The sequence below is a fragment of the Calonectris borealis genome, chromosome 20, assembly GCF_964195595.1.
Source record: "Calonectris borealis chromosome 20, bCalBor7.hap1.2, whole genome shotgun sequence".
In the NCBI taxonomy this organism is placed as follows: Eukaryota; Metazoa; Chordata; class Aves; order Procellariiformes; family Procellariidae; genus Calonectris; species Calonectris borealis.
In genome coordinates this window covers 8,733,846-8,748,310 of record NC_134331.1, presented here as the reverse complement: position 1 = coordinate 8,748,310, position 14,465 = coordinate 8,733,846, and positions in this window count along the sequence as shown.

The following is a 14,465-nucleotide window of genomic DNA, read 5'->3' as shown; positions in this document are numbered from 1 at the left end:
AAGGTCGATCAGACACATGGAGGGGCTGCCATAGGAGGACCAATTAAACACACCCGGAGACTTAAGTTAGGAAAGGAGACCACTGAGTGGGCATACAAAGCAGAACTATAAAATCAGCACAGTGTGGAGAGGCTTGACAGGGATCAATGTTCTAACCGGCTCTGGCATTGAAAGAAGCAGGAGAGTGCAGAGGGCAAAAGGTGGAGGACAGTGTGTGTGTGTTTCTGTGCGCAAATCAAATGAAACTACCTGAAGGCAAGGTATTTAAAACCACAAAGACACATGGGTTCTTCACAAAGTATGCATTTAAGCTGTGGTACTCCTTGTCACTCCAAACTAAAGGATTACATGGACATGTTCATGGAGAGCAAATCTACTGGAAGTAACTACAGAGAAACCCTGTCCATGGTGCAAAGGCTCAGAGCTGTACAGAAAGACAGAGATTCAGAGAGCACTTAGGGTTAACAGCATGCTTGGTTTCTCTTTTCTTACAAGCTTATCTACTGCCAGCAGAGCACAAATTCTTTTGGGGGATGGGAGGGCATCCTCTGCTCCAAGTCCTTTTGGGTGTGGAAAATGAGGCTACCAGTCAGGGGCAGAGGGGTGAACATATGGTTTGAGAAGGATACAGAGGCTTCTGGGTTGCTGTCATGAGTTTATGGTTTATGTTCTCCATAGCTTGCTCTCTGGATGCCTAATGCCTGGTTTAGGTCTTACCTAATAGGTAAATTCAAAAAAATTTGAGCTCTAGCTATGACTTGGAGCTGCATTGTCAAGCAGAGAGCAATGCAGGGGAAGCTGACTATCACCTGCTTGGTGAGGCATGGTATCCAGACCATGGCTATGCCTAGGCCTGAGGTCAGTGGTCTCCAAAAACTTTGGTTCTGTTCACCTACAAAGCTTTCAAAGAGACCCTGCCATTGGAGCTCTTGAGGTTTCCTGGGAAGTGCTGAGGGTTGACAGTGGTCCCTCAGTCAGTGTGTGTAGAAAACCACTGTCATAGCATGGGATTTTCTTCCAAAGAGCAAAGTGAGCTTAGAGTGAACTTTGTTCACTCTGCTGGAGACTTCCAGCTGACAGCTCCATGTCTGTATGGCTAAGACAGAATTATCAAAATGAGTCTTTAATTATCTGTCTCCAAGATGCAAACTCACCAACACACCAGTAATTTTGAGGTTGTCCTGCTGTCAGCAGTGAGGATGATAAAGCAGAAAGCCCAGACGTCTCTGTCATTGCTATTTGAAAGAGTGAAGAGAGTGAGCTTTTTTGGAGCTGATCAGTTTTCAGTCACAAAGAGCTTAATAAATCCATCTAACACCTAGCAGTGATGCCAGCCTAGCTTTTCCTTCCCATGACATGTTAGAAGGCTTCCTATGGTTCCCTAGTAGACTTCAGATTTCTTTCACTCCATTTTATTCTCTGCACTCATGCTCCATGACAGAGACCAGCCTGACTCTGTTTTCTGATACTGTCTTTGCCATCAGTTTATCTTCTTTTCACTCATCCTTCTGAATATCTGACCATTCTATGTCTATACTAAGATACTTCAGTTTCTTAAAATCTCCATTATTGCAGAGCAGTAAATATGATTTTTTTCCATTAATAGCAAATGGCTTGAGGGTTTGTATTGACCTGAGAGTGCATGGTCTTAGGGCTTGTCTGGGCCTGAACTGTTTTCAGATATTATTTATCAGTATCATTTATCAGCAGTCCTGGTTAACAGGGGAGGTCCCAGACGACTTGGAGGCTTACCAATGTGACGCCCATCTACAAGAAGGGCCGGAAGGAGGATCCGGGGAACTACAGGACGCTCAACCTGACCTCGGTACCAGGGAAGATTATGGAGTGGTTCGTATTGAGGGCGCTCACCAGGCATGTGCAGGACAGCCAGGGGATCAGGCCCAGCAAGCAGGCGTTCATGAAAGGCAGGTCCTGCTTGACCAACCTCATCTCCTTCTATGACCAGGTGACCCACCTATAGTGGAGGGGAGAAAGGCTGTGGATGTGGTCTTCTACCTGGACTTCAGTAAAGCCTTTGATACTGTCTCCCACGGCATTCTCCTAGAGAAGCTGGTGGCTCACAGCTTAGACATGTGTACTCTTCGCTGGTAAAAAACTGGCTGGACGGCCAAGCCCAGAGAGTTGTGGTGAACGGAGTTAAATCTGGTCAACGGCCGGTAACAGTTGGTGTTTCCCAGGGCTCAGTTTTGGGGGCAGTCTTGTTTAATATCTTTATCAATGATCTGGATGAGGGGATTGAGTGCTCCCTCAGTAAGTTTGTAGATGACACCAAATTGAGCAGGAGTATTGATCTGCTCGAGGGTAGGAAGGCTCTGCAGAGGGACCTGGACAGGCTGGATCGATGGGCCGAGGCCAATTGTATGAGGTTTAACAAGGCCAAGTGTCGGGTCCTGCGCTTCGGCCACAACAACCCCATGCAACGCTACAGGCTCAGGGAAGAATGGCTGGAAAACTGCCCAGAGGAAAAGGACCTGGTTGACAGCCAGGTGAACATGAGTCAGCAGTGTGCCCAGGTGGCCAAGAAGGCCAACAGCATCCTGGCCTCAAGCGATAGGACGAGAGGAAATGGCCTCAAGTTGAGGCAAGGGAGGTTTAGATTGGATATTAGGAAAAATCTCTTTACTGAAAGAGTGATCAAGCATTGGAACAGGCTGCCCAGGGAAGTGGTTGAGTCACCATCCCTGGAAGTATTTAAAAGACATGTAGATCATAGAACCATAGAATCATTCAGGTTGGAAAAGACCTCTAAGATCATCGAGTCCAACTGTCAACCCAACACCACCATGCCCACTAAACCATGTCTAAGACATCCCTAAGATGTGGCGCTTAGGGACATAGTTTAGTTGGCATGGTGGTGTTGGGCTGACGGTTGGACTCGATGATCTTAGAGGTCTTTTTCGACCTTAATGATTCTATGGTTCTATGATTCTAATAACTGTGTAGTAGTCAAACAACTATTACCTAACCTGTTTTAGGTTGAGCTTTGTGAATACTGTATATGGTAAAAGTCTGACAAACCTTAGGGGTCACTTCATAATAAAGGATTATCTTCCATGATAACTGAGGCAGGGGAAGCTACTCTGCACCTTTTAAACTTCAGTTGGGAACCAGTGAAAGGGAAGCAGACTTGTGATGAGGAAATAGACAAAAATAAACCCAAACAAACCCAGGGCCAAGTAAGAAGAAATCCCTGCTATACCATACTCCTCCTGGCAAAGACTTGAGGATGCTGATAACTCACAGTAGGGTCCCTCCTTGTTGCACCACATTCTTAAGAAAGACTGAAAAGACAACCTTAGGACAGAAAGTAACATTGGGAGGGTAAGTATAATACCACACAAACCAGGCTGTTATGAGAAAGTATTTTGTATAAAAATTTTAACTGTTTTATTAATGAGGCTTTTCTATATCAATGAGATTATTTCTATTATTAGATTTAGAATGGGAACTTAGATCCACATATATGGTATGTACCAAACTGCCCATAGCAAGGAAATATCTCCTTCCATGTTTCCACTAGTCAGGATGTGTGAATTTCCATGTAGAATAGATTTTAGAGACACTTTAAAATTACACTCAACAGACAATGCACAAGTTACCGTGAAATCTTTAGCATGTATAGCACCAGCTGAGTATGAGGGACCTTCCCTATTAGAAAGGAGTGCAGGACAGAATGGTCTGGGCCTCTGTCAAATGCAGTTTTCCTTTTTTGGTAGATTTTCTAAGATAACCTTGTATAGAAGGAAAAGGGCAAACTGCACTTCTGCAAGAAGATGCACTATTTATTGGAAATGTGTAAAATGGCTTAGCAGATCCTTTCCCACCTCAGGAGCTAGCCATAGAGATTTGAACTCTGCAGGTGGACCTAAAATCTTGCGATGTATACATGGAAGTTCTACCTCAGCAACACATCTCCAGCCTATAAATGGATGCCTGAAGAAACCTAGTGTGCCCCTTCTAGTTGCATGCTTAAATCAGGTCTTAAAAATTTTTCACTGAGCCATCATCAATAATATTTTTGCATGTGTCCAGTGGAAAAATCTAGTCCATTCTAAGGTATGAAGCACATCCTCCCACACAGCTCTTAGGTGAGAGTGAGCAGAGGCTGTACTACCGGGAGGCGCGTACTTGGCTCTCTTCTCAGTACTTGCGAAGGGTCTTTTGGAGAGACAGATTGTAATAACCTGCTTAGACAGGTCACGCTTGCCTTAGCTATCCTTTTCCCTTAGAAACGTGGGTTGGAGGCAGATGATCTTCTGTGTCTTAAACTATGATGCCAAGCTACTGTGTCATATGCCCACACAATCAATATTCTTATCCCAGCAAGATTCTCATAGAATCATAGAATCATAGAATAGCTTGTGTTGGAAAGGACATTTAAAAGTCATCTAGGCCAACCCCCCTGAAGTGAGCAGGGCCATCTTCAACTAGATCAGGTTGCTCAGAGCCCCATTCAACCTGACCTTGAATGTTTCCACGTATGGGGCATCTACCACCCCTCTGGGCAACCTGTGCCAGTGTTTCACCACCCTCATTGTAAAAAATTTCTTCCTTATATCTAGTCTAAATCTACCTTTTTTTAATTTAAAACCATTCCCCCTTGTCCTGTTGCAACAGGCCCTGCTAAAAAGTTTGTCCCCATCTTTCTTATAAGCCCCCTTTAAGTACTGAAAGGCTGCAATAAGGTCTCCCCGAAGCCTTCTCTTCTCCAGGCTGAACAACCCCAACTCTTTCAGCCTTTCTTCATAGGAGGGGTGTTCCATCCCCCTGATCATTTTCGTGGCCCTTGGCCCGTCATGGTTTACCTCGTTCTCCCAGGCTGAAATGGTACAAACAAAGCAAGAGCCATCAGAGAGGGTGGCTCCAGGCTGGAGGTCCAAGCCAATGTGGCAGGGAGTGTGTGGGAAGGCAAGCACCCTGCCAGCTTTGTGGAGGTCAAGTCCATGGGATGAGCACTGGCAGGGATTGCAAGGAAACTGCTTGCCTGCTCACCCCCACGCAGAGAGGCCCTGAGGAGACTGTGGGTGCCATGAGGCAGCAGTCCACTGCCCCACACTGACACCTGCCCCAGGTGGTGGCAACAGGTGAAGGAAGTGCAGCCAGCTGCGGTGAGACCCCAGAGTGGGTGCTGGTGTAGGACCCAGAGACATCAGTTGGGATGGTGCCTATTGCCTCACCATTTGGGCTGTTGCTATGAGGGCACAGGCACCATCAGCTTTTTTTCCAGCTTGGGGCTCCAGCAGGCTCCTGTCAGTCACAGGGAGCGCAGCCAGGCAGCAGCCGGCTGGGCCCACTGCTCAAGGCACCCATTGCCAGGGGGTGGCAGCATGGAGCCGCCGAGGTGGATCCTCCTGCTACAGACCAGCCACCACGCCTCACTTAAAAATGGGTGCTCTAAAAGCTGCTGAAACTTCCGGGCCCGTGTATTATGATCAGATCACACCAGAAAGGTTAAAATCCAACCGAGTGAGTCAGCCATTCTCGTGTGTTCACAGAACAGAACAAAGACAGGTGGAATGGGCCAAAGAAGGCCTGGGAATGTTGGGGTCCTCAATGCTAAAAGAAAAGACCCTGAGCTGACAGAAGCAGCCACTGGTCAGTGTGCAGGGCCTCATTTGTACTGGGCACTCTGCTGAGAAAGGGCACCACATAGGTGCTTGGAAGCTTGTGACTATCAAAAGGCCAACACAAGGAATCAATGGCCTGCCAACTCCACCGCACACCTGGTAGAGCAGCCTAAAGAGAAGGACTGCAGTACCTCTTTTGACAGCTGTGATCTGGCTGGACCTTCTGTACCAGGAGAGGCCCAGGGCTCTGCATCACCCTCACTCATCTTTGGATGACCATGAGATCCAGCCTCCGCCGATGAAGACCTCCTAGACTCTCAGGCCAGCAAGGGTGAGAAAGAAAGCCCTTTGCAGCCTAAGGTGTAGACGAGTCATTCCCATAGTCTACCTTTACGCTGGCTCAAAACACATAAGTAATCACAATATTCTTCCCTGTGAAGTGGATGTGAAAATGGCATTGTGAACCCAAGCAAAGCCCACCTAGAACTTCACTGTTCATACACAAAAGCAGAGGAGCGCTACAGTGGGAAGAAGAAATCCTGCCTCTCATCTCCCTTGTCTGCCTCTCCTGTCCTGAGGTTTCCTCTTGCAGAGGAAGCCTGGGGCTGGGGTGAGAGCAATTCTCTTTCCCTCTGGGACATGTCAGTATGTTGTGGTTTAACCTGGCAGACAGCCAAATATCACACAGCCACTTGCTCACACCCCACCACCCCCCCCCCATCGCAGTGGAATGGGGGAGACAATCAGGAAGAAAAAAAAAAGAGTAAAATTCGTGGATTGAGATAAAGACAGTTTAATAGAACAGAAAAGGAAGGGAAAATAATAATAATAATAATAAAATAATAATAATAATAATAATAGTACAATATACAAAACAAGTGATGCACAATGCAATTGCTCACCACCCGCTGACCGGTAACCAAGCAGCAATCGTTAGTTCCTGGACCACGCCGCCTATTTATATACTGAGCGTGACGTCATATGGTATGGAATACCCCATTGGCCAGTTGGGTTAGCTGTCCCACCTATGCTCCCTCCCAGCTTCCTGTGCACCTGGCAGAGCATGGGAAACTGAAAAGCCCTTGACTAGCAGGGGACTTAGCAACAATTAAAAACATCAGTGTGTTATCAACATTCTTCTCATACTAAATCCAAAACAGAGCACTAGGAAGAAATTTAACTCTATCCCAGCCGAAACCAGGACAGTATCCACCCCTTATTCTATACCATATACGTCATGCCTAGGTCTCACATTTTCCAGTACATTCCAATTCATCACCACTACCTTTCTTGTCTTTTGATATATACACACAGAGATATCATTTCCTTTGTCTGTGGGCCATTCCTCTAAAATGTCCTTTGAGTTCATTTAGTCCATGACTTTGGGCTCCATCTGTCATAACAGTCTTTCAGGGCAGGAGAGGTGGTGTGTGGTGTTGGATTGTTGTGTATTGAAGCCGGTTCTGCTTCCGTTATCACTGCGCTTGTCCGGTTCTATCATCATTGCACTTTGCTCGGTTTCATCAGAGTTCATTCTTCATTAATCTGGGTGATTCTTACTGCAATACCATTGATATGGCATAAAGCAACCATAGAAGTGATGACATACAATATTATATAGGAATTAACATCATACAATTCAGTTCATTTGTTATTTTCACCCAAAGTCAAATCCTCTTGAGGTACACATTGGACTTCCCCATCCTTTCACATTACCCACCAAGTGCACCCAGGTCCTTGAGCAAAAGCAATCCCACGAATGGGTTTTCCCTTGCCCGAGGCAGGAGTAACCTAGACTGTCTTCCCCAGCATATTTTTTACGTGCACTATAGGGACTTTATCCCCATCTACAGTACATAAAGTTTTTGATTGGGCAGGGCCAGCTCAATTGAAAGATCCCATGGTGTTGACTAACCAGGTGGCTTTTGCTAAATGTATATCCCAATGCTCAAATGTCCCACCACCCATTGCTCTCAGTGTAGTCTTTAGCAGCCCATTGTATCATTTGATTTTCCTGGAGGCTGGGGCATGATAGGGGATGTGATAGACCCACTCAATACTATGCTCTTTGGCCCAGGTGTCTATGAGGGTGTTTCAGAAATGAGTCCCGTTGTCTGATTCAATTCTTTGTGGGGTGCCATGTCGCCATAAGACTTGCTTTTCAAGGCCCAGGATAGTGTTCCGGGAGGTGGCATGGGGCATGGGACATGTTTCCAACCACCCAGTGGTTGCTTCCACCATGATGAGCATGTAGCGCTTGCCTTGGTGGGTTTGTGGGAGTGTGATATAATCAGTCTGCCAGGCCTCACCATATTTATATTTCAACCATCGTCCTCCACACCACAGAGGTTTTATTCGCTTGGCTTGCTTGATTGCAGCGCATGTTTCACATTCGTGGATAACATGTGCAATAGCGTCCATGGTCAAGTCCACCCCTCAATCACGAGCCCATCTATATGTTGCATCTCTTCTTTGATGGCCCGAGGTGTCATGGGCCCACTGAGCTATAAATAATTCACCGGTATGCTGCCAGTCCAGATCCACCTGATCTGAGCAGCCTGGTCCACCTGCTGGTTGTTTTGATGTTCCTCAGTGGCCTGACTCTTGGGTACATGAGCATCTACGTGATGTACTTTTACAACCAGGTTCTCTACCCGGGCAGCAATATCTTGCCACAATGCGGCAGCCCAGATGGGTTTACCTCTGTGCTGCCAGTTGTTCTGCTTCCATTGCTGCAACCACCCCCACAGGGCATTTGCCACCATCCATGAGTCAGTACAAAGATAAAGTACTGGCCATTTTTCTTGTTCAGCAATATTCAAAGCCAGCTGGATGGCTTTCACCTCTGCAAACTGGCTCAATTCACATTCTCCTTCAGCAGCTTCTGCGACTTGATGTATAGGACTCCATACAGCAGCTTTCCACCTCCGATGCTTTCCCACAAGACGACAGGACCCATCAGTGAACAGAGCATATTGCTTCTCATTTTCTGGTAGTTTATTATACAGTGGGTCCTCTTCAGCACGTGCTACCTCCTCCTCTGGTGGATCTTCCAAAACCTTTGCCTTCTGGCCAGTTTGTAATCACTTCCAAGATTCCTGGGCAACTGGGATTTCCTATTCAAGCCTGTTGTGTGATCAGCGTGACCCACTTACTCCACATAGCATCGGTTGCATGAAGTGTAGAGAGGACCCTCCCTTTGAACATCCAGCCCAGCACCAGCAGCGCTTCACGCTGTTCCAGTGTGGTGTGGATCTTTCCATGGCAAATGGCAGGGCTGTGTTTCCACCCCTGGGGCAGTCAGTTCCAGGTGTACTGGACGCCCCTCCAAGTGAAAGCAAACTGTGGCCTGCACTCTGCTGACAAAGGGATTGAGAAAAACACATTAGTGATATCACTTGTGGCGTACCACTTGGCTGCCTTTGACTCCAGTTTGTATTGAAGTTCTAGCATGTCCGACATGGCAGCATTCATGGTGCCATGACTTCTTTCAGGCCACGGTAGTCCACTGTTAGTCTCCACTCTCCATTAGACTTTCGCACTGGCCATATGGGACTGTTAAAGGGTGAGCGAGTCTTGCTGATCACTCCTTGGCTCTCCAGTTGGCAAATCAGCTTATGGATGGGAATCAGGGAGTCTCGGTTGGTGCGATACTGCCACTGGTGCACTGTTGTGATAGTGATTGGTACCTGTTATTCTTCAGTCCTCAGAAACCCCACAACAGAAGGCTCCTCCCAGAGACCAGGCAAGGTGGACAGCTGTTTAATTTCCTCTGCCTCCAAGGCAGCTATACCAAAAGCCCTCCAGTACCTTTCTGGGTCCTTGAAATATCCTCTCCTGAGGTAGTCTATGCCAAGGATGCACGGAGCCTCTGGGCCGGTCACAATGGGGTGCTTCTGCCAGTCGTTCCCAGTTAGGCTCACTTCGGCCTCCAATACAGTTAGCTCTTGGGATCCCCCTGTCACTCCAGAAATAGAGATGGGTTCTGCCCCTTCATAGTTTGATGGCATTAGGGTACGCTGTGCACCGGTGTCTACTAGAGCCTTCTACTTCTGTGGGTCTGATGTGCCAGACCATCGAATCCACACAGTCCAGTAAACCCGCTTGTCCCTTTTCTCCACCTGGCTGGAGGCAGGGCCCCTCTAGTCCTGGTCATAGTGCTCATTACTCACTTCATGTAGATGCGAATCAAAAGTCCCTTTATTAAGATCGGAAGTAAATTCAGGCCTTCTAAGTCTGTTTGGGTAACTGCTCATTGGAAACTGGAGCAGCAGTTTTTCTGGAAGAACCCCCTTTTGTTATTGTTTTTCCTTGCAACTCATGTACCCGTGCCTCTAGGGTCGAGGTAGGTTTTCCATCCCACTTCCTCATGTCCTTTCTGTGGTCACGCAGGTAAAACCACGGGGTGCCCCTGGATGTGTACCCACGATATCTCCTCTCCTGAGCAGAGGGACGCTTACTCCTAATGGCTGAGATACTGGCCTGTGCAGGTGGGGAGTAGAACATATCTTCTTTGAGTTGCTGGACCTCCCAAGACAGTTTCTCCACAGCAGAGATGCAGGCCTGTAGGGAGGAAGAGAGACTTTCTTCGTATTGCCGGAGTTGGCCAGCCAATTCATCCACTGTTTGTTCCTCTCCATCTCTCCAGGTCATTATTGCCAATGAGTTTGCATGCAACACTGGTACACGCCGTATCAACTTCTGCTACATGGGTCGGGTGCATTTGACTTCATCTGGATCTTTGGATAACTGCTCGTTGTTCAGGTCATCATAAATCACCTCCACCATGCCTAATTCCCTGAGATACTGGATACCTCTCTCCATGGTGGTCTACTTGCCTGGGTGACATATAACATCTTCCTTGAAGGGATACCTTTTTCCTTCACGCCTGACAGGAGTCACCTCCCGAGGCTGAGGGCTTGTGCCCCTTGTGCCATTGCTTTGTCAATGCCCCCTTCCCTAGAAAGGGATCCCAGCTGCTTGGCTTCCGTAACCTCTAATTCCAAGCTACTGGCCCCTTTATCCCAGCACTGGAGCAGCCAGGTGATAATGTGCTTGCCTGAACGACGACTGAAATCTTTTCGCATATGAGAGCTCTCGCAGCTCATTCAGGGATAGAGATCAGGTGGTTACCATCTCATTTATGGCTTCTGCCTCTTCCTCCTCCTGTTCTCATGATGGCCTTGGTTCATCTTCCTCCCTTACTAAACGAGCTGATTTTCTTGTGTTTTTCTTCTTCTGTATAGGGGTGACTGATACCAGCACAGGTTGGTTCTCTGGTTCAACTGTAGTGACTGTTGCTGGGGTTTGGGTAGCTGCAGTGCCTGTCGCCGGGGTTGAAATAGCTGCAGTGCCTGTCAAGGGGGTTGGAGTACCCATGATGCCTGTCGCCGGGGTTTGAGTAGCCACAGTGCCTGTCGCAGGGGTTGGAGTAGCTACAGTGCCTGTTGAGGGGGTTTTGAATAGCCACAGTGCTTGTCGCGGGAGTTGAAGCAGCTGCAGTGCCTGTCGCGGGGCTTTGAGTAGCCACTGTGTCTGTTGCCGGGGTTGATCTCCGGACAGTATTCCTAAATAGTTGTTGAACTCTAAACAAGACCTGAACCATATTCAGGAGACATAGCAATATGAACATGCTTGTTTGAACACCCTAAGGATGTTCAAAATTCTCAGGAACTGTTGTGGAGGGCTTCATGAAGAGGATAGAAGAGAAAGGAGTTTCGGGAGATACGAAAGGGAAGATGAAGGACTGGGGGAAAGTGTCCCACTCTGTCTCCCCCATAAATTCGTAAGTGTAATTATTAATAGTTTCTAAGAGGTGGTTCCCGAGGTACAGAGATGATGGCAATGCTAAGTACAAATACCAGATTAGACTCACAGCCAATGATTTTATCATATCATAAAAAAGTGTTACACAGTGCAGCAAAATGATAACCTTGACTCAGTTCCGAGCAGTGATAAACAGCACAACAGGGAATATATACTGCGAGTAAGGTATTACATAACACAATATTGACAGCCAGCCCCACAACTTTGAGAGCCAATGAATCAACATTGTGACCAGCAACTATTAAACCAGTATAATGAATGCTTATAACAAATTTTGACTTCACAGGCTTTGGTCAGCTCTGTCGTTATCTCAACCCTTTGTGTCCCACGTTGGACGCCAAAAAAGACTGTTGTGTTTAACCCAGCAGGCAGCCAAACACCACACAGCCGCTCGCTCACTCCCCCCTGCCACAGTGGCAACAATTAAAAACATCAGTGTGTTATCAACATTCTTCTCATACTAAATCCAAAACACAGCACTAGGAAGAAATTTAACTCTATCCCAGCCGAACCAGGACACAGCAGGACCAGCTCTCTGGGAGACAGGGCTGCTGTGAGAGGCAGGGTCAGTCACTAACACACACTTGACACACAGGCTGTCTCTCCCTTAGCGAGTAGAGCAGCACAATAGGAGAAGATCAGTGGGGCAGAACAGCAAGTGCTGAGGACGTGGCACCTGGACTAAATGGGTTTCAGGAGGAAAGGGTGGGAGTTCCAAGAGCTGAATGCCTGTCTGAGGTGGCAGCACTTTAGATGTGCCCCTGGAGCACACCTGTGATGCAAACCAAAGTGTGGGACAACAGGGAGATTTGCTTCAATAGCGTTTTCCTGTTTGACACTAAGCATTAATGAAGACATGCTAAAAGATCCCCATGCAAATAATGCTGATTGCACCATGGCAGCATGTGCGGACCCCCAGTGAGGCAGGGACTGGGTGACACCCACCCCCAAAGGCGCTGTCCCTGTCCCAAAGGGGACGGTCAGTCTGGGAGTCTCTGTGCAGCCAAGGCTGCAGGCAAAGAAGTGCCCTCCGGCTGCAGTGCCCTAAAATCCTCTCTTTCCTCTTGCTGACAGGGCTGAAGTCTTTTCTTTACGTCTGTCCTGGCCTGTGGCAACGAGTTAGCGATGACTGCAGGAGGAGAGGGCTTTGGGAGGCCAAGCACAGGTGCTCGCCTTATTTAGGTAAGCTGTGCTTCATGCCCTTGATTTTATGGATCGCTTCTGCAAGGAGTCGTCTGTGGCCAGAACGTGACGTTTCCTTCATGATACAGCTACTGAGATGGTAACGGGCTGTCCCAGAGTAAGCCTGCCAGACACCTAGGTCTCCAGGGCAGAAGGGTGCGGCATAATATATGCACAATCAAAATTTTCCCATGCGCCTCCTCAGGTGAATGTTAGGTCCTGATGAATTAGGGTATATGAACCTAAAGAGTCAGAATCAGCTCCATCTGGTTCATGATGAAAATATAAAAATAGAGTGAGAAATGAGCAGGGGCAAAACCAACCATAACAGTTATGTGGAATTGGACGTGTACATACGAGGTCTGAGATAAGGAGGGAATTGACAATGGCTCAAATACCTGGAATATGGACTGAAAAGGTGTGGTTATATGTGAAAGGAAAGGATATGAAAAAAGGACGAGGACATTTTGGAATAAGAAGCAAACTGACTTTAGCTTTGGGGAAGAAAAATAAGAAAAACTGATAGATGTTGGGCTTGGAAGAGTGCTACGAGTAAGGGTGACAGCAAAGAGAGAGGAATAGGAGTTGATGTGGGAAAAAGTGATGGGAACATTTGCTGTCTTTTTATTGTAAGAATTGATAGGCTTAAGGCTATCTTTAAATGTGTAAAACAGTTACAATTATGATTATCTGAACAACTATAACCATAGTTATTACATTATTATAACTAGATGTTTCATTTGGTTTACTAGTAAAAGACAATTTAAGCAAATGACATCACATAAGGAAGATCATATCTTTGGTTTTTTAAGCAACATTTAAGGTCACTGTAAGCATCTCAGATGAAGGAAAATATCTATGAAGAAAAATACTGGCAGTTGAGTTTTCTTTTGTTGAAAAAACTTTCCTGGCCAACATTTTCTATGCTGGCATTTCTGAAGACATGAAGAAAAATCTGTGTACAGTCAGTATAATTTGAGGGAAAACTATATGCCTATGTCAGTCCAAAATTATTTTCTTAGTAACTAAACTAAAATATTTTTAATTGGGGTTATTACAAAACTATTTGTTTTCTGTCTGCTTTCCGTTTGTTCAGTGACCAAAAAAATTATCTTGGTAGAATCCAATAAGCAGACCTCATAGCATTCATACACAGAGCCATGGTATTATTTTGAAATGAAATTTTACAAAGACTTTGCATGTTTGATCTGATTATTTCTTTGAATAGAAGATGAATACTCCATATTTAAAGTAGAAATTTTCTTATTATTGTTTTAAAAAATAAAATATTAAACTACATTAGTGATTAACATGCTGAACATTTACGGTGGTAATGGTGTTTAATAGCAACAACTCAACCTGCATATGCCACCAGGTTGCATATGTCCAGAAAAAGTCAAATAATAAACATTGTCTTAAATACTTGTTTAGTTCGTGTGAATCTGGAAATGTTCCTTATTTACATTGGGGAAATATTGCTCATTCATTCATATAAATGAAAGTATATATAATTTCTCATGTATTTATAGTTTGATGCCATACCTTGAAGATTAGAATCAGCTTGTATAAACACGCTGTGTAGTCAGACTGCCTACTAGCTGGTAAGTAATGCAAAGGTCACTGACCTTGAAAAAAGCATTGGTCTGTAATTACCATAAAGGAACATCTCTGAGAGAAAGTTTAAAATAGATGCAGCTGGTGTACTCCAGTGGAGCTACATGGATTGCAAAGACTGTAGCTTTATGCAAAGCCATATTACGCAAAGCCATAATAATCTGGACATCAGTGATGTGCCTCCTAAGTAAATAAGCACTGTTTCATTGACAGAGTAACATTATCTGAAAATATTCCTGTTCAGCAGAAAGAAAC